The sequence below is a fragment of the Xyrauchen texanus genome, chromosome 11 (genome assembly GCF_025860055.1).
Source record: "Xyrauchen texanus isolate HMW12.3.18 chromosome 11, RBS_HiC_50CHRs, whole genome shotgun sequence".
Taxonomy (NCBI): domain Eukaryota; kingdom Metazoa; phylum Chordata; class Actinopteri; order Cypriniformes; family Catostomidae; genus Xyrauchen; species Xyrauchen texanus.
This window is the reverse complement of record NC_068286.1, coordinates 10215488-10234427: the sequence shown is the minus strand read 5'-3', so window position 1 is coordinate 10234427 and position 18940 is coordinate 10215488. Positions and strand designations below refer to the sequence as shown.

The 18940-nt window shown below is 44.1% G+C and overlaps 1 protein-coding gene across 2 annotated transcripts in view; it reads right to left on the bottom strand.

Moving 5' to 3' along the window:
- The window catches only part of LOC127651974 (1-acyl-sn-glycerol-3-phosphate acyltransferase gamma-like), a 40122-nt gene extending 21393 nt beyond the window's left edge, over nucleotides 1–18729 (bottom strand). The window contains exon 1 of one of the 2 annotated variants that reach the window (XM_052138040.1): nucleotides 18519–18729. The gene's annotated coding sequence lies outside the window, so the exon portion shown is untranslated. Of the gene's footprint in view, nucleotides 1–398; nucleotides 948–18518 lie in introns of those variants that run through there. The other variant, XM_052138041.1, reaches the window with a different exon arrangement.
- Nucleotides 18730–18940: the final 211 nt, after the last annotated feature.

The window sequence follows — 18940 nt, the reverse complement described above, 5'->3', positions numbered from 1 at the left end:
ACAAAAAAGGTACAAGGAAGTGTGTCTGGTTACTTCATTTGGATAGTAAAAATACTTAAGCTAAAAAGACGAACAAAATGGCAAAATCTTTCAAAATCATTGACTGCACAAGACAAAGAAAGAAACTATGATAAAAGACACCCATGTGACCTTTCAGTCTTTCCAGGAGGCACATGAGGAACTGGTGGCCAATATATCCCTCAAAACATACATGTACATAACAGGGGTGTAAGTAACGACAACCTAACTTGAAGGACTTGTAACATGAAAGACTTAGGCATGCAGGTCTCTCTCACTTGACCTTTACCTGTGCTCAATCCAATAAACTTTCAAGTAAGCCAATCAATCTGGACTAATCAATCCAATAGTCTCTTTGGATGACCAGTAGCTGGACTCACCAGTAGGCATAGTAGGCAACCGCCATGATCACTAACGCCCCACAGATCCCCGTGAAGATCATTACAGCCCCCTGGTTCAGCATCTTCGCTTCTGACAGTTGGCCTTCAAAGCAGAAAAAAATTTGAAATTGGCCTCTTCTCAATTCGTTCAAAGGCAGACAATTGGTTCAGCTCAAAAGGCTTCGAGATCGACAAGTGACACTGTAGCAACTGTTCCTGAAAAAGTTTGTCCCAGAAATACTTTCAAAAAGACGAAGGTACAAGAATATCACCCTTGTTACTGCCCAATGCTAGAGCTAATCCCACTTGTGGAGAACACTTTTATAATGATGCAAGCAAGAACAAATCCAGATCCCATAAATGGAAGAGGCGGCACCACTCAAGACCACACCAATAGTGCACGTTACCAAAGTGACTAGGATTTCCAACTAGACATGGTTTCAAAATGCTAGCCCAACTACAAAAATTTCCAGTTGGCAATTTTTACGAAGACGCAACAGCCTGACAGCCTAGAATGAACATATTGGCAGCCTTCGGTTAAGACAGCGAGAGCTGTTCTCAGCATCCAGTGTTCCCTCCTCTTCCTAATCTCCTCTGGATTAGATTACCAATGATTAGCACTCTGGAGCAGCACCCTGAATAAGTCACATTGCATTTACATCAACCTTAATAAAAGCTGGGATGGACTAGATTGAGCCAAGGAGGACAGGGCTGTTATGACATGCTTAACCACTAGGAGAAGTGTTTTTCTTTTAGAAGACAAAAGTGATACAAGATTTGGTAATGGTTCTGGTGTATGTCGGGTGTTCTAACACAGTGAGTAACCTTCTCCTTTGCCCAGAAGCAAATGTGTGAACCCTCTCGGGGTATCCAAGGTCAACCGAGCCCAAGGTCCAATTTAGATGAGGTGGTGATGAAGACGACTGGGCAGGTTGTGGCCCAAAGCCATGACTGCACAATTGAATTACTGGCAGAAAAAGGGAACACAATGCGCCATGGGCCTGCATGTCATACAATGACCTCAGAGTTCTTTTTTTATTCATTCTGCTTCTTGAATCCTCACATACTCCACTCATTACTCCCTGTCAGCTTTCATTTCGGCTGACTTTCTTTCACTGATTACACTATGATGGCAAACCCTTTATACTTGTATGAAACTCTGATTCTTCAATTTCATAAAGGTCTACTCTGTGTCAGCATAACCCCATTCAATAATGCATGCGTAATGATAGGCTTCTCAGAAGACGCGAGACCTGAACTTGGCCTCTGTAAATCCTTTTGAAGGTAACAGAGGGCAAATAATAAATCACCTTTCTGATTTGGTACCCAGCTGGGAAATAAAAGAATAGAAAGAAGGAAGATAGTGGTAAACAGCTAGATAGGTTAGGATTGTTCAACAAGTGGTTTAACTACCAACTAATCAATTAGTGAGTCCAACTAGTGAGTTTATAAGGAGGTCTATAATACATACCTGGAGCTATATGTTAGAATTCCATTAATCTCAATGACAGCTGCATGTTTTGAGGGAAACAAGTAACTGAAGAGAAGGGAACTCCTCATCATGAAGCATCCAAGGGGGAGAATTCCCTTACAATTTCAGGGCCTGCCTATTTAAATGCCTACTTCGCCTGTTATGATGAGGCTTACAGCATAAAACCATTTACATTACGAGCCATATTAGAACAAGCATATGTCTAAATCTATAATCTTATCGGTTTCTTAGACATAGAAAGAAACATTCCTTCTAGTAGTCTTCAAACGATTACAAAATGTGGTGAAATAAGAATTAAGAAAAACTCTCATAAGACATGCTTGTACAAGAAATGTTATGAACATAGGTTCCAACTTTCTCAAAAAAGAGATGCATGACTTCTAGAGAGCCACTCTCCTAAGCATATGTAACTGGATTGATTGAAACTGCCTTAAACAATTAATGAAAAAGGTTGGTTAACTTTCATTTGTCTTAGCATATTTTCACAGCATGATTCCTCTAGATAGAAATGCATCCCAAAAGTAAGTGACAACAACTGACAGGGCTGGTGCACAATTAACATGCTTTGGTCAAGTCTTCATTGCTTTGCCAGACTAATCTGCATAAGCTTCTCAGTGGTCAATAATTCTAAGAAGAGCAGTCCACAGTGCTGTTAGTCCTAGAACACAATGGGTCTTGCATATAGTGTGTTGTGGAAAAGTATTTGCCCCCATCCAGATTTATTTTGTTTTTGTGTATATCTCATACTAAATTGTAAAAAAAAAATAAAAACACAATATAACAATAAACAAAAGACAATCTGAGTAAATACAAAATACATTTTTTAAATGATAACGTTATTTATTGAAGCAAAAAGGTTATTCAATACCAACTGGGCCTGTGTGAAAATGTTTGTCCCCTTAGTTACTAAATCCCCAAATCTATGAAACTGCATTCATAATGGGGTTCAGCTGGACTAGATACACAATAAAAATCCAATGACAACATCCAAGGACATGCAGACCTCTCTCACATCAAAAAGGTCACTGTTCATGACTCCACTATCAGAAAGACACTGGCCAAAAAAGCCATTCAAGGAAGAGTGGCGAGGCGAAAACCACTGCTACCACAGAACATTAAGGCTTGTCTGAATTTTGCCAAAACACACCTTAATGATCCTCAAATCTTTTAGGAGAATGTTCTTACGACTGAGGAGTCGAAAGTGAAACTGTTTGGAAGAGGGGTCCCATTACATCTGGTGTAAATCAAACAGAATTCCACAAAAAGAACACAATACCTACGGTCAAGCATGGTGGTGGTAGTGTGATGGTGTGGGGATGCTTTGCTGCTTCAGGGACAGGGCGACTTACAATAATTGAGGGAAACATTCATTCTGCTCTCTACCAGAAACTAAAGGAGAACTTCCAGTCATCATCGCAAGCACAACTGGATTATGCAGCAAGACAACGATCCAAAGCATAGGAGTAAGTCCACCTTTGAATGGCTCAAAAGAAGCTGCTAAAGATGGCACACCCAGCTATTAAGTTTAAGGGGGCCGTTAGTTTTCACATGAGGGATATTGGTGTTGGATAACTTTTTTGCTTCCAAAAACAAATCTAAAATTATATATTGAAAGTTGTATTTTTGTGTTTACTCAGGTTGCCATACATACACAAAAACAGAAGAAATCAGGAAGGGGCTAATATTTTTTCACAGCACTGTATACATTGGGTACCCACAAAATGAAGACAGTGTATGCCAGAAAAACACACTTCTACTTGTATTTACTACTGTGTATAACTACAGTGAGTTTTGACGCTGATTACCACCCCTGGAGTCATGAGTTCAAATCAAGGGCATACTGAGTGACTCCAGCCAGGTCTCCTAAGCAACCAAATTGGCCCAGTTGCTAGGAAGGGTAGAGTAACATGGGGTAACCTCCTCGAGATCACTATAATATGTAGTTCTAGCTCTCGGTGGAGCACGTGGCAAGTTGTGCGTGGATGCCGCCGAGAATGGCGTGGGCCTCCACACGCGCTACGTCTCATACGTAACATATGTTGATTGACGTCTCGGACGCGGAGGAAACTGAGATTTGTCCTCCGCCACCTGGATTGAGGTGAGTCGCTATTCCACCAAGAGGATTTATAGCGCATTGGGAATTGGGCATTCCAAATAGGGGAGGAAAAAAAAAAAGTGTCAGTGAATTCGCCTGTCAGGATAGAATGCTTATTAAAGATTCATGTTCAAGGTTCAAGATATTCAAAGTTGCAAAAATAAAATTCCATTTCCACAAAAGGTTTCTAAAAACACTCCCGTCACCCCTTCCACCCTATTGCTAGGAAATACCAGGTAATCTTGCCTCACCCTCACACCATTGGTTGAGTCACAAGTTGGCTGCTCAGACAAAGCAACGTTTTTTTAGAATCCAAGCCCACACTCCCTCCTCCATTACAAAGTTTAAATCTTTCTCCATGATCACTTGACACAAGTTAAAGCTCCGTCCCCCAGACTCTAAATTAGCAGGGATTGAACTGATGCCTCGTGACCTTTCCAAAAGCAGTAAACACCATTCCCAGAGTATCTGCCGCTTTAGGAGGGTGTATGCTACTCTCAAAAACAGTACAGTGCAGGTGGCGCAGCTGTCAATACCTAAAAAAACTGAGATCTGGGAATCCCAAAATGTTGAACCAAATTTTCAAAAGACCTCATCACCCCACTCTCATATAGGTCATAAAGTGTATAATCCTCCCTCACAATCTACTATGGCCAGCAGAAAGGGGACTTAATACATAATTTTGGGTTCAGCCATTTGCGAGGCAACAACTAAATAAATGTCCAAATTAAAAACTCTGGACACTTTTGTCCATACCGAGTGCAAATGCGAGATAACGGGGTGTGACTTAACTTCTGTAATAGAAAGGTGAGACCGAATGCATAATAATAAAACAAAATCTTGGGTAGGCCTAGCCCACCTTTGTCAATCGGCCTTTGCAACATACTAATGTAATCTGGGACATTTACCATTCCAAATGCAGGACTTTGCTATGTTATAAAATTGCTTGAAATAAGAAAGGGGGACATCTACAGGGAGACTGTAGCAGGTAGTTGAATTTTGGAATACATTTTCCAATCATAGATAAATGTAATGAAGCCCACCTTCCCACGTCGCTCAAACTTTTTATTAAAGGGTCAAAATTAAACCTAAATAAATCACACAAATTTGCTGGAAATAAAATACCCAAATACTTAATGCCCCGTTTAGGCCACTGGAAGGTGCCCTGCTGAAAAGCTGTTACGTGGCAGTAAGCTGTTAGATCCAAGCATCGGATTTAGACCAATTAACTCTGTATCCTGAGCTTAGAAAAGGAATTAATAATTCTGTGGAGGTAAGGCACAGATCTACTAGGTATGATAATAAAATATCATCTGTGTGAAGCAAAAGCTTATGCACCACACCTCACGCCACCACCGCTGGAGAATCATTCGCCTTTCTTATCACAGCTGCTAATGGTTCCAGGGCAAGACAAAACAATAAAGTGAAAGAGGGCAACCCTGCAGCATGCCACCATCCAGAGTAAAATATTCTGAAATTAATTAATTAGTTTGTACCGCCACTACAGGGTGTCTATAAAGTAACAATTCAACCAATAAAATTATTCCCAAACCTGTACATTTCCAAAATCTTAAAGAAGACAGTCCCATTCTACCATATCAACCGCCTTTTCGGCATCAGGTGAGATGGCAGTAAGTCTGATCATTCGCCATGGACTACATGATATTGATGAAATGCCTAATGTTATCAGAAGAGCTATGGCCTGAGTAAACCCCACCTGATATCTAAGTATAAGAGATGTCATAACCCAACTTAATCAGTTAGCCAAACATTTTGTACAATATTTTTACCTCTAGCTGGATCAGGGAATTTGGATGATAACTCTTAAATTCGCTTAGATCTTTGCCCTTTTTAAGAATCAGACTGATCCAGGCTTGCATTAAGCATTGATGCATAATTACACTTAAGAGAACCTTCCTTCTTTTTATGGGGTGCCACAACCCATTCACATTCAATGCGGAGTGGACAATCCGCTATACAAATTTTGTGAGACAGAGTTACACAACAACAGATAATCTATAAAACTCCAGCCAATAGGCAGAAAGAATGTGTAGATTCATCCACATAACTGTCCTGAAGGTGTGTTATTCCACAAAACAATCTCCAGCTGCTAGGCAGAACTAACAAAAAAACAAAAGGGGCTCTCAGATTCCTCGGACAGTCAAACGAATGTTCAATGAGCCAGCCCATTCGGCAGCTACTTGAGTGCAAAAAATGACCTAATCACTCCAATGTCTTGCAAGAAATACTCCACAAAACAAACCCCAGCCACTAGGCGGAACCAGCACAAACATTTTTTTTAATTTGCAAAGTCTGGGAACAAAATAAATTATACGGTTCTTCCAAGAAAGCCTTCCTTTAATCCTCGCCTTGCATAACACAAGATCTATATCGGATGATCTCCGAAATTTGCTATATAAATTAACGTTATTCCACAGGTTACGATTCTCAAAGACCTCCGATTTCTTCCAGACGATCTCCAAATCCACCTTGGTTGCTAGCGCATAAGCAGCTAGTTCCCTCTCCAATGACTCCAGATAATCATTCCGTTTCTCGACATCCCCTACTCTTGTGACCACACCAGTGAATTTAGTCTCCATGGCAGTGATAGATTGACGTATTACAACAAGATCTTCCAAGTCAGCAATGACCTCCGTCAGCATTGCCGATATGTTTAACATTTCTCACTGAATTTCCCGCACTTCCCCGACAAAATCGTGTCCTGGGCCTGCGGCCTTCTCAGGGGTATCAGCTTGAGCACGTATGTTTTCATTTAATGTCTCCACAGCCTGAGATTCTTTCATTCTTTGGCATATTGTCCTCCTAGAACAGTTATGGAACAGAGTGTATCGAATCTCACAAGTTTATTTCATTAAAAGTGTTAAAACTAACAAAGTGTGCAGAGCTCGCCATTCACATGTCCGAACCTCACATGGCGTCACGTGACCTCCAGAGCAATATTTTAAAGCTCCACTGAGCCAGTGTTTACTCTCTTCAGGAAGTTACACTGGTAAACTTTACAGAGCTAATATTTAATCAGGACTAACTGACAAGCTTAATTAAGTTGTGTTTGTTGTTTTTAAGTACAAAGGCTTAACCAATAAATTGGTGAGCAATGAAATTACAACTGTGGCCACCTTGGGCATCCATGAACAATCTTTTATTCATTCAAGTTCTCTTACGAGAGGTTCTCTCGTATTGCGTAAGCTAGCTTATGCTACGGGAAAGATTCATCTTTTCTGAGATATTGAAGCCAAAAAATTATCCTTAATTTTTGTATCCATTGTCAACGCAGTGCGGCAGCTGCAGACCTTGAGCGGGCTATCTAGCGAGCTCATAGGTTGCTCTGCGGCAACTGCTGCAGCCTATAGACGAGCTTGGGCGAACTCGCATCCAATGAGAGGCGTCCGCGCGCTCACTGCATCAAAGCCCGCCAAAATGGGCGTGACTAGAGTGCATATAAGCGTAGTTCAGTAGGCTGGAACCCTGATTTTCATCTCTTCAGCGAAGCTCTTCGCATCACTGAACTGGAAGCGGCGTAGCCGTTCGAGGGGCATCAAGCAAGCGTGGACAGCGCTCGAAGAAGCCGGCCGTCTTACGCCACCTTCAGCCGTCCTGCGAGCTACGCCATCCGGCGATGTATCCTTTTAAAAGCAAGCTAGTTCTTAAGAACTTCACAAAAAGTACTGGCGTCTTTTTAAGATGCCTCGCTCCACTTGCGCCTCATGCGCGCTCCTCTCAGCACCGGAGACCGCCACATCATCTGCGCTCTCTGCCTGGGACTGGGGCATGCAGAGCTCGCCCTCGCCCGGCGGATGTGATCTCTGCGAGGAGCTGCCGATGTCGACCCTGCGGGCTCGACTTCGAGCGCTCAGGACCGAAGCCGCCCGCGCGCCTTCCGTTCAGCCGCGCAGAAAAAGTGCCGCTCTCAAAGGCTGCGGAAACAATGGTAGAAGCGATTGCCTCGCCGGAGCCCATCCCTCGAGCATCGCCTTCACCCTCCCGCCCACCGGGATGCGCAGTTGCCGCCCGGCGGCTGCTCTGCTGCCATCTCGGATGAAGCGGAGGATAAGGGCTGTTCCATCATGGCCGGACAGCGAGAGTGGTCAGGCTCACGCGCCTCCTCCTCGGCCCAGGAATCCAGCAGGACCAGCGCCGGGTCGAAGGGAACTAACGCGCCTCCTCACACAGGCCGTCGACCGCCTCGGGCTCGAGTGGTCACCGCCCCTTGAGCAGGCACCCAACAGACTTGACGGCTGCTTTCTACAGAGCCGCCGCTGCCAGCACCCGCTACCGGGCCGCTCCCTTCCTGCGGAACTCCACGCCGAGCTTTCCAAATCATGGAGCAGCGCCTTTCTCGGCCAGGGTCCGATCCCACGTCTCCACCTCTCTTGCCCGGTGGGCAGCGCCACTGAGAAGAGCTACGCTTCCATCCCTCCGGTCGAGGATCGTGGTAGCAGCACACCTTTGCCCGCCCTCCGCGAGATGGCGGTCTAAACCAGTGCTCCCGTCTAAGGCCTGCAGAACAACTTCCGCCTGTGTTGGCAGCGCCTATTCCGCCGCCCGGCCAAGCTGCATCTGCTCTGCACTCTATGGCCGTCCTACAGATCCTCCAAGCGGACCTCTCTGCGGGAGTGGGATGAGGAAAGTAGGCATCCAGAGGCGGTTGCAGACATACGAGTGCTACGGACCTCGCCCTCCAGCTACCAAAGCTGCAGCCCAAGCTATAGGGAAGTGCATGGCGCGCTGACTGTGACCGAGAGACATCTGTGGTTAGCGCTAGCCGACATGGGAGAAGCAGAGTGCTCTCGTTCCTCAACGCACCGCTCTCTCCATCCGGTCTCTTCGGCTCAGCGGTGAGTGGTATCATTGACCGGTTTTCAGAGGTCAAAAAGCCACACAAGCCATGAATCTCTTTCTGCCTCGTCGCGCTAAGCTCCTCTGCAGGCGCTCACGTGATCAGCCTCCTGCACGAGCCTCTTCACAGCGCCCAGCTCAACAATCTCAGACTTCTCAGCGTCGACAGGGCGGCCGCCCTCGATCAGCGCTCAGACAGCCGCCGCAGACCGCCGCCCCAGCGGGCCTCGATTTAAGGTAGCGCTGAAACCAGAGCAACTGAAGTCTTCCTAACTTTGTTGAACAAGCGGCGGCTCAGTCCGCCGCCGGCGGACCACCGTCAAAGCTTTGCCCCTGTCAGTCCCCTTCTCTCAGGCTACTACAGTGGTGAATTTAGCAGCCAACAAGCCGGTGACACTGCCGGCTTGCCTGCACTCAAGCGCCGTTTTCACGGCGACCCAAATAAATCTTGTAAAGAGCAAACATGTCTTATGTGTAGAAAATGTGCCCACAACCCAGTGTTAGCCCCTACACACAAGCATAACACATCCGTGCCCCTATCAGAGCACGCTCTCATAAAGCGATTCACGAACAGCTCGGCGTCAGAGTCAATGAAGAGCCCACAAATGCGTCTTGTGCGCCCATTCTCTGGCAGCTCTGTCACATGACCAGCCCTATGTGTAGAAAATGTGCCCACAATCCAGTGTTCACTTCTGCACACAAGCACTGCATGTCTCGTGTCCCCACCAGAGCATGCTCACATAAAGCGATTCTGAACAGCTCGGCGCTAGAGTCAATAAATCGCCCACGAATACGTCGCGGCGCCCATTCTCTGCCGGCTCTGTTACACGGCCAGCAAACATTCCTCTGTGTGTAAGTCCGTGCCCATGACTATGCTTGCGCATCACGTAACAGATGTGACTCTTTCCCCATTCATTCCAATCGGAAGTCACTCACAAAACAGCCTGTTCATGCTGTCTGCGAGCAATCATGCATGAACACACTAAACGCAGCTCACACATTTTGTTCAGGCTCTGTGTGCGGCAATCAGAGCGAATTGGCCATTCACCCTCTAGCGTTACAGCTTCAAAGCGTGGGAAGCTATTCCAGGGATATCCAAGTGGGTGTTAAGCACAATACAACAGGGCTATTTGCTACAGTTCGATCGCCGCCCTCCTCAGCTTCAGAGCTGGCTCGAAACCACTGTGAACACGGAAGCTTAGCGTGCATGCTTCGTTCAGAAATAGCAAGCCTTCTGTGCAAAAGGGCCATAGAAAGTGCCACCCTCTCTGAGCTGAGTCGGGGCTTTACAGCCGTTATTTTCTTGTTCCCAAGAAAGGCGGTGGCCTCAGACCCATATTAGATCTCAGGGTTTTGAACAAGGTGCTTGCAAAAGACCGTTCAAAATGCTTACAATCAGGAAACTCCTCGCGCATATGCGCCAGAGGAACTGGTTTATTTCTCTCGATCTGAAAGATGCATACTTTCAGATTCAGATAAATCCCGTCACAGGCCATTCTTGAGATTACGCCTTCGGCGGCCAGGTTTATCAATACACCGTCCTCCCGTTTGGCCTGTCCTTAGCACCCCGTACTTTCACGAAGTGCATGGATCGCGGCCTTCGCACCCCTGTGGAGTCAGGGTTTGCGAATTTTGAACTATTTGGGCGACTGGCTGATTATGGCACAGTCACATATGGAGCTTCTGTCTCACAGAGCAGTTCTCCTCAGCCATCTGAACAGTTTGGGTCTTGCAGTCAATTGGACCAAGAGCTCACTACAGCCCAGTCAGACAATTTCCTTCCTTGGAATAGAACTAGACTCCGTGGCAATGGCGGCTCAGCTTATCTACACAGCGGCGCCGTGTTCAGCGACTAGCCGCATCTTTTCAGATGAACAGCCTCACGCCTCTGAAGAAATTCCAGAGAGTGCTAGGTTACATGGCCTCAGCCGCAGCAGTACTTCAGCTGGGTTTACTGCACATCGCCCGCTTCAGCATTGGCTAAACACCCGGCGTCTCGCCGGGCTTGGGCCACAGGCCGCCAGCCCATCAAGGTGACTCAGACCTGTATATCAGCTCTGCAGCCCTGGACAGTGGCGAATGGTATCAGCGAGGAGTGACAATGGGAGCTGTATCTCGCCGAAAAGTCATCTCGACAGGCAGCGTCCAACACGGGTTGGAGCGCGGTCTCGCGAGAGCTCTCGGTTTTAGGCCTATGGTCAGTTCAGGAAAAGCTCCTTCACATAAATTGTCTGGAAATGATAGCGGTCGAGTGCGGCTGCGTGCGCTTTCTCCCGGTCATTCAGGGTCACCACGTCCTGGTCGTTCGGACAACAGATCTGTGGTATCCTACCTAAACCGTCAGGGCGATTGTCAGATCCAGGAACCTCTTCCATCTGGCCAAGCATACTGAGTTGGTCCCAGTGCCACCTGCGCTTGCTGAGGCGGCGCGCGTGCCAGGCCACCTGAGCGGCGGCCGGACAGACTGTCCAGAGACAATATTCCCCCAGGGGAATGGTCCCTGCACGCTCAAACAGTCCAGGCGTTATGGCACCTATTCGGCAGAGCAGAGATAGACCTCTTTGCGTCCAAAGAGAACTCTCACTGCCCAATATTTTTCTCAGCGAGGGCAGCTGGCCCAGGACTGGCCCAGGCGCCCGCTTTACGCCTTCCCTCCCGTCTGCGCTATTGCCACAGGTAATGCAGAGGATCAGGAAGCAGCGTCACTCGGTGCTCCTCATAGCCCGCGTTGGGAGAATCAGACATGGTTCCGGAGCTTACGCAGCTGTCACTGACAGCGCCGTGGCCCATCCAGTGAGAGCAGATCTCCTCTCTCAAGCTCGCGGCACAATCTGGCATCCCCACCCAGAGCTGGGCACTGCATGCGTGGGTGATCAGCGACTACCGTCGCTCTGCCAGAAGGAGTAATAAACACCATCATACACGCTAGAGCCCCTTCCGCGAGAAGACTCTATGCGTCAAAATGGTCTGTGTTCTCAAAATGGTGCACCGACAGAGACCTGGACCCGTGGACATGTGGGGTGTATGTCAGCTGCTCGTATTCCTACAAGAGCTGCTGGATAAGGGCAGATCCCCATCCACGCTCAAAGTGTATGTGGCGGCCGTTGCGGCGTTAGCTGAACCCTGCACGGCCAGTCATGGGGTAAAAGCGAGCTGGTCATCCGGCTTCCTCAGGGGAGCTAGAAGGATGAACCCCGCGCCCCCATCGGTTCCTATCTGGGATCTTTCTATAGTTCTCGAAACTATGAAAGCCCCCCTTCGAACCACTTCAATCCGTGGATTTGAAATACCTTTCACTCAAAACCGTTTTTCTGACTGCCCTGTCATCAGTCAAGCGTGTGGGAGACCTTCACGCGCTGTCTGTCAGCTGCGTGTCTTGAGTTTGGACCAAGTGACTCCAAGGTCATTTTAAAGCCTAGACACGGCTATGTTCCCAAGGTGATCGGTACTCCTTTTCAGAGCACAGGTCATTTCCCTATCGGCGCTGCCAGCATCCGATAGCGAGCGCGACGCCAATCTCCTTCGCCCGGTCAGAGCACTGAGATTGTATACTGCGTGCTCCGCCGCTTTCAGGCGCTCTGAGCAGCTTTTTGTTTCGTTCGAGGGCGCACCAAAGGTCTCGCCGCCTCGAAACAGACACTATCTAGATGGATAGTGGACGCTATTGCTGCTACATACGGCGTCAAAAGACCTGCCATGCCCGTTGGGCATTAGGGCTCACTCCACTAGAGGCATGGCATCCTCGTGGGCATGGTCCAGCGGGATTTCCATTCACGACATATGTGTGGCAGCGGGATGGACTTCCCCTCCACCTTTGTCAGATTTTACAATATGGAAGTGCCCGCTCTGCAGGCAAAACTACTAGCGGTTTAATACGCTACAGCTCCCCTGGTGAGCTGCACTGATGGAGTCACATTCCACACAGACCGGCACCGCCGCTCTGTCGATTCCCTTCCCACTATGTGCTTATGTATTACACAATCAATGACCCGCATTCTTGCCGGCCAAATATTATTTCCCCACTCATAAGGGCTCCCGGGTCCCCCTTAATTCCCTGGGGCTCATACAGTGGATGCTTGGCGCGCGGCGTTGACAATGGGTTCCGTGAGCGTAAGCTAGCTTACGCATATCTGAGAGAACCTCTCGTAAGAGAACGTATCGGTTACCTAACGTAACCTCGGTTCTCTCTAGATGAGGGAGCAGTATTGCGTAGCCGGCCGTGCTTTCGCGCCACGGCGACTTTTACGCTTCAGTCAATGAAAACCAGGGTTCCAGCCTCACGAACTACGCTTATATGCACTCTAGTCACGCCCATTTTGGCGGGCTTTGATGCAGTGAGCGTCGGGCGCCTCTCATTGGATCGCGAGTTACGCCCAAGCTCGTCTATAGGCTGCAGCAGTTGCCGCAGAGCAACCTATGAGCTCGCTAGATAGCCCGCTCAAGGTCTGCAGCTGCCGCACTGCGTTGACAATGGATACAAAAATTAAGGATAATTTTTTGGCTTCAATATCTCAGAAAAGATGAATCTTTCCCGTAGCGTAAGCTAGCTTACGCAATACTCGTTCCCTCATCTAGAGAGAACCGAGGTTACGTTAGGTAACCGATACGTTTTGGGTGACACTGAGAACCTAATTAGAACTGACTGCTCACACCAATCAACCTTCTCAAGACAGAGCCATAGAGAAGATATAATGACAACACCATTGAACAAAGTTGGTGGTAGAACTGTGCAATGTTGAACATTTAATGGCTGTTTTAGAGCTGACCACTACTGTACAATCAAATTCGGCTTTCTGTATTGTGATGGCTTGTGCAGTACTGCACATCTTTGGTTTGCCCTTCCCTACTGACCCCAACCAAGAGCACATCAACAACCTCCACCCTTGCCCTCTCAAAATGGAAGGGGGAGGGGGAGTATTAAGGGCAAATAATGCACTAATGCACTAAAATGCAATAATTCTATTAGCCTTTGGTTTCTTCCATTATTACAACCATTAACCATAACATTAATATAAAAATTTATTTGTTACCACTTGCCAGCTCTTCATTATTTGTGTGTAAATAAGCTCAAGAATAATGCACTATAATACAGGTACAGAATTATTAACCTAAAACCTTCATTTGGATGCAGAATGCGGATGACATTTTTGAAAAGGAGTAAAGGACTTTTAATTTATTCGTCAACATGAAATTACACTCGCAACCCATTTTTCTTCCATTATCTGATGCATTTCCAAGTGAAACAGTATATTCTATTCGAAACAATGAAGGCCGGACTTCAAGTGGGAGCTACATCTACATTTAATGGATAATTATTCAAACCACTGATTCTTGAACAGTACATGATGACATTAATAGATAGTTTCTTTCTGTTGTCTGCACCGTTATACTGTTTCCCTTAAATCTCAAACACCCCCCAGTCATGGCCCATTTAATGAACAGCCATCACAAACAAACAAAATCAAAGCCATTATCATGCATGTCATTCAAACAGAGACAAACAAAAACAGGCGTTGAGATAAATATGCAGTTTGCTGTCCAAAGGAAACTGTTAAGAGGATAATATGTCAAGATGTCACCACTGAAAACCTTTGACCCACATTCTAATCGGGAAAAACGAAGTTGCCCAACAACAGTGACTACATGCCCCCAATCAAAAGGGTGGATGTGGTTGCTGTTATCTACTGCAGAAGTTGAATAATAGTGTTGGGTTTAATTACCAAGCTGGATCAGATTAACGATAAGGTTGCGTCTAACACAGTAATAGTGCAGTGCCATGGTAACACTGATTAGGACATAAAAGACAATAAATCCTAAGAATATTCCCAAATGATACAAGTACACATTGTGCTGACATGAACAAAAGGTACCATGATATTACCATGTTTTTGTATATGGGTACAATGGTAACAGCCCTTACAAAAAAAAAGTACCCTAACAGAACAAAAACAATATGGTAAGTGAACTTTAAATTATTATTGGGTTATTTTTTTTTTTACATATAACATGATTTTACCATTCTTGGGGCATGTACCATGGTAATAAGATAGAATTTTAAGTACATTGGAGTACCATTAAAATACCATGGTTTATGATGAATATGGTAATCATTCAATACCACTGTACATATCAAAGTACCATGATATTACCATTACTGTGCCATGGTTACGTGGTACATGAAAAAAATAGAAAGCATCATGGACAGATCAAGATGACAGCCATGTGCTTAGCAATTTCAGCTCAAAACAAATTAAAGGTGATGTAAACAATTTGTATGTTCTTAAGCTTTTCACGTGACCGAGACCTTGAATTAGCCACGCCCCCTCAATCCAAAACCCCGCCCTCCAAAGATAATTTGGAGACCAAAACAGAGCAAAAGAGCTGCATTGTTTGTTCCTATGGCTGTCAAATTCAACAGTGGCACAATAATACCCACAAGCCTCAATGATCCACTTCAAAGACAACGCGATGAGAACGAGCAAAATGATTGACAGATGAAAAGCGTCAATGTCTGTGGACACATTTTTGTTTGCTGTTAACAAAATCTATATTATCACTTATTTCATTAATATCTTTAACCCTATAACACTGTATGTATCAAATATAATCCACAATGTTTGAAAGCTCCTGTCTCACAGTCTGTTCAAGCTGAAATGCCATAAAATGTATGGTATGTAAATTTCACATGTTTATGGCACAATCTAGTGATTATTTGTGAAAAAAATGTGTTTTCATTTTTATATCAATCCATTTAAAATTGTGTCAGACTTCCGCAAAAAAAATGACTCTTATAGTGTGATAAATGACCCTAATTATTATATTTTTACTGATATTTTAAAATGAGTATTTCCTGATTATAAGCAACTTATGCTTGTAACAATTTTGTATATTATTTTATTAAAAACATGTTGAATTTATATACAATAGGCTTTTGATGTATATCTCTTAATCACCATTACATGAATAAATAAAAACTGTGCTATATTTTAGCATCTTCAAAGAAGTAACCCTTTGCCTAGAATTAGCAGACATGTACTCTTGACATTTTCTCAACCAACTTCATGAGGTATCACTGTTATTGGCTGCTTTTCTTTATTATTTGGTCCAAGTTATCAGTTTCAAAAACTTTTTTTAAAATAAATTTTTGTTTTATAATGAAATAAATTAATATGGTGGCAAAACTATATTTTTGTCTACAAAACTAATTTCAAACATTTAAGCATATGCCTTCAGATCAAAAGATTTAAGATAATAAGAAACAGTCAAGTGTTTCAAAACTTTTGACCGGTAGTGTTTTTTAAGTGTGAACTAATAGTCCTGTGAATATTCATATAAGCAGCCTTCTCTGTCATTATAAAGATGTCTTTATTTTACATTACAAGCTATTATTATGTCATCTTATCATAAGTTCCTGAGACCCAGCAAAAAACATTTTACAATTTCCCTTTTTAAATGTCAAAATAATGTATGGTGCATAAAATACATATGATAAAAAAGGTTTATTGAAGAATAATATATATATTATTCATATTGTATTTGATGTTCTGAATTGAACTGTGATGCATTTCGATCCATATTTATAGACCAATGAGGGGAAGCTGCCATTGCCAACCTCTCAAATATTTGGCATCTCTGAAAAGCCCATGGAGTCCTCTGAATCTGATAATACCCCAAGATATTCCACTGTAGCATATATGCCTAAGAAAACCTTAAATAACAAATGTCCTGTACAAAAAATTATTGCTGGGCCTCAGGAGGACAATGACCTTTAAAGACAGAATGTATCAAACATTATACATAAAAAAAAAAAAACGTGCAAATTGTTTTTACGATATGTCATCGTTTATAGGAATAGTAAACATTTTTGCATAGCTTATAGCACATTTAATGTACTAGTAAATTTATCTAGTAGGCTAAAGGCCGATTTATACTTCTGCATCGAACCCACGGTGTAGCCTACGCCACAGCCTGACTTGCACTTCTCCAAATATTTAACTGCGCGTTACGTCGACACAGACCACAACAGCTGTGTTTGGTCCACATTAACCAGAGACCACCACACAGGATAACAAGGAAACCTGAGGTAGTGTCACATTTTATCCAAGTTTATTTTAATATCTATGCATTTATATTACATTATACTTGGACTCAGGACCATTAAAGCAATTGTCTCAATCAGGAGCATCAGCTTTTTTGTATTCTGTTTGTATTTCATGAAGTTACAAGCGAAGAGCGACCAAAGGTGTCCGTTTACAGCTTATAAACTCTTAAAAGCTTTGATATTCATTTGATATGAGAGTGAAATAATAGGTTGTATTCTACTCATGAACTTTCATATTGGCACAATAATTTGACAGTATGTTTGACAATACAGCACACTAATAAATGACTTCAAAAGATATGGTCATGGAACACTTTCTTTTTCAGCAAATTAAAAAGCACCTGGTAAGAGCTGGTTATATTGCCTATATGCGCTGTAAAGTCTTTAAAACAACACTGTAAAAGGTATTAATGGAAAGGAGGAGACGAGAACCAGCTTGACAATATAAATAATATTTTAATAAGGAACTTAAACAAAAAGACAAACACACAAAGGTGTCGGGCAGCTGCCCGTAAATCTCTCTCTCTGTCCCAGTGAAAGCTTGAAAAGCTGTAGGAGTCGCTTACATTCAACAATTGTAGAATTTGTTAAGGAATTTTGGGAAAAGGCACTATAACATAACATACTGACAAACTAGAACTGACCACAACTACACATGATCAAAGAACCCAACAGAAATGACAGATAATAGATGTATAATAGAAACATTATAGACCCAAATCTGCTGATTAGTGAATATTTTTCATTAAATATTAAATATAGCACACTCAGCAGCCATACTCATGCCAATCAAAGACGAGAACAGCCTGGCACCACATCTGAACTTCAGTAACCCCCCCAATCACATGACAATGACATGCCAGCAGGTCGGGCATGGCACATGGCAACCGATTCATAAACACAGTTATCTCTAAAGCCATGCAAATGATTGCTGAATAAACAGGACAAATAACAATTTTGCAACATAATGCGAATGGCGGGAGATCTTGAACAGGTGTTCCCTCAGCTGTCATACTGGGTTGCCTTAGTAAGTAGTGCGCAATATAGACCTTATTCACGCTAGCGCCATCTTTGAATTTCAACAGGAATGAAAACGAGGCTGTGAGGGATAGACATACGGTCTCTTCAATGGCACGAAATGCATAAAGCTGTATAAAGCTCCTAGATCACAAATGATTTTCCATAACTCGTGTTGTCTGGAGTTCTTTGTGTACTGGAAGTTTTTAATCCCCGGAATAATCCAAAAACACTTTAAAGTACAGTACTTTAAAGAGACTGTAATAAGTCTACCCATCACAGCTTCGTTGTCATTCATATTAAAAATCAAAGATGGCGCAAGCGTGAATAAGATCTACAGGGAGTGTATAAATTGCACTAAACATGCTGGCCACTGCAGCACGAGCGCTTGCACACACACTGCATCAAAAGTGGACAATAATACAGACGCAAACATGAAGAATATACAGGAACAGGCGCCGGACGCAGACATACGCCTGTCAGTGTTGATAACAGAAGTATTGGGATGTTTATTAATCGAGTTTAGTGAGTTACATTGCATGCGCGTGCAATAAATACCTTGTCTAATGTCATCAGTGAATTTGCGTGGAGAATTCCGGTGAATGCAATGCAATCGTCTATAATGATATTGTCTGCTGTTTAAGCCTCTAGAGTGTTGCTCAGATGATCGCTACTCTTTGTGTCCATAGGTCGCCATTCAGCCACGCATAACGCACACATTACAGCCATGGGAATCCTGTCCGAGTTCCTCTGCTTTTCGACTGGAAACAATGGCGTTTTGTAGTTCCTCCCCTCCTTTCAGAATCATCAGCCTGCTGTAAATCACTGAACTAGCCAATCGAGTCAATCTGGAGCTTAAATACATTTGGGAGTGTTTTATACTTTTTAAAATAAACTTACTGCTGGTAGAATCGCCAGACAATACTATAGTTTTATAAAATAAGACAATTCAACTATTGATTGAATTACAGGATTATTAG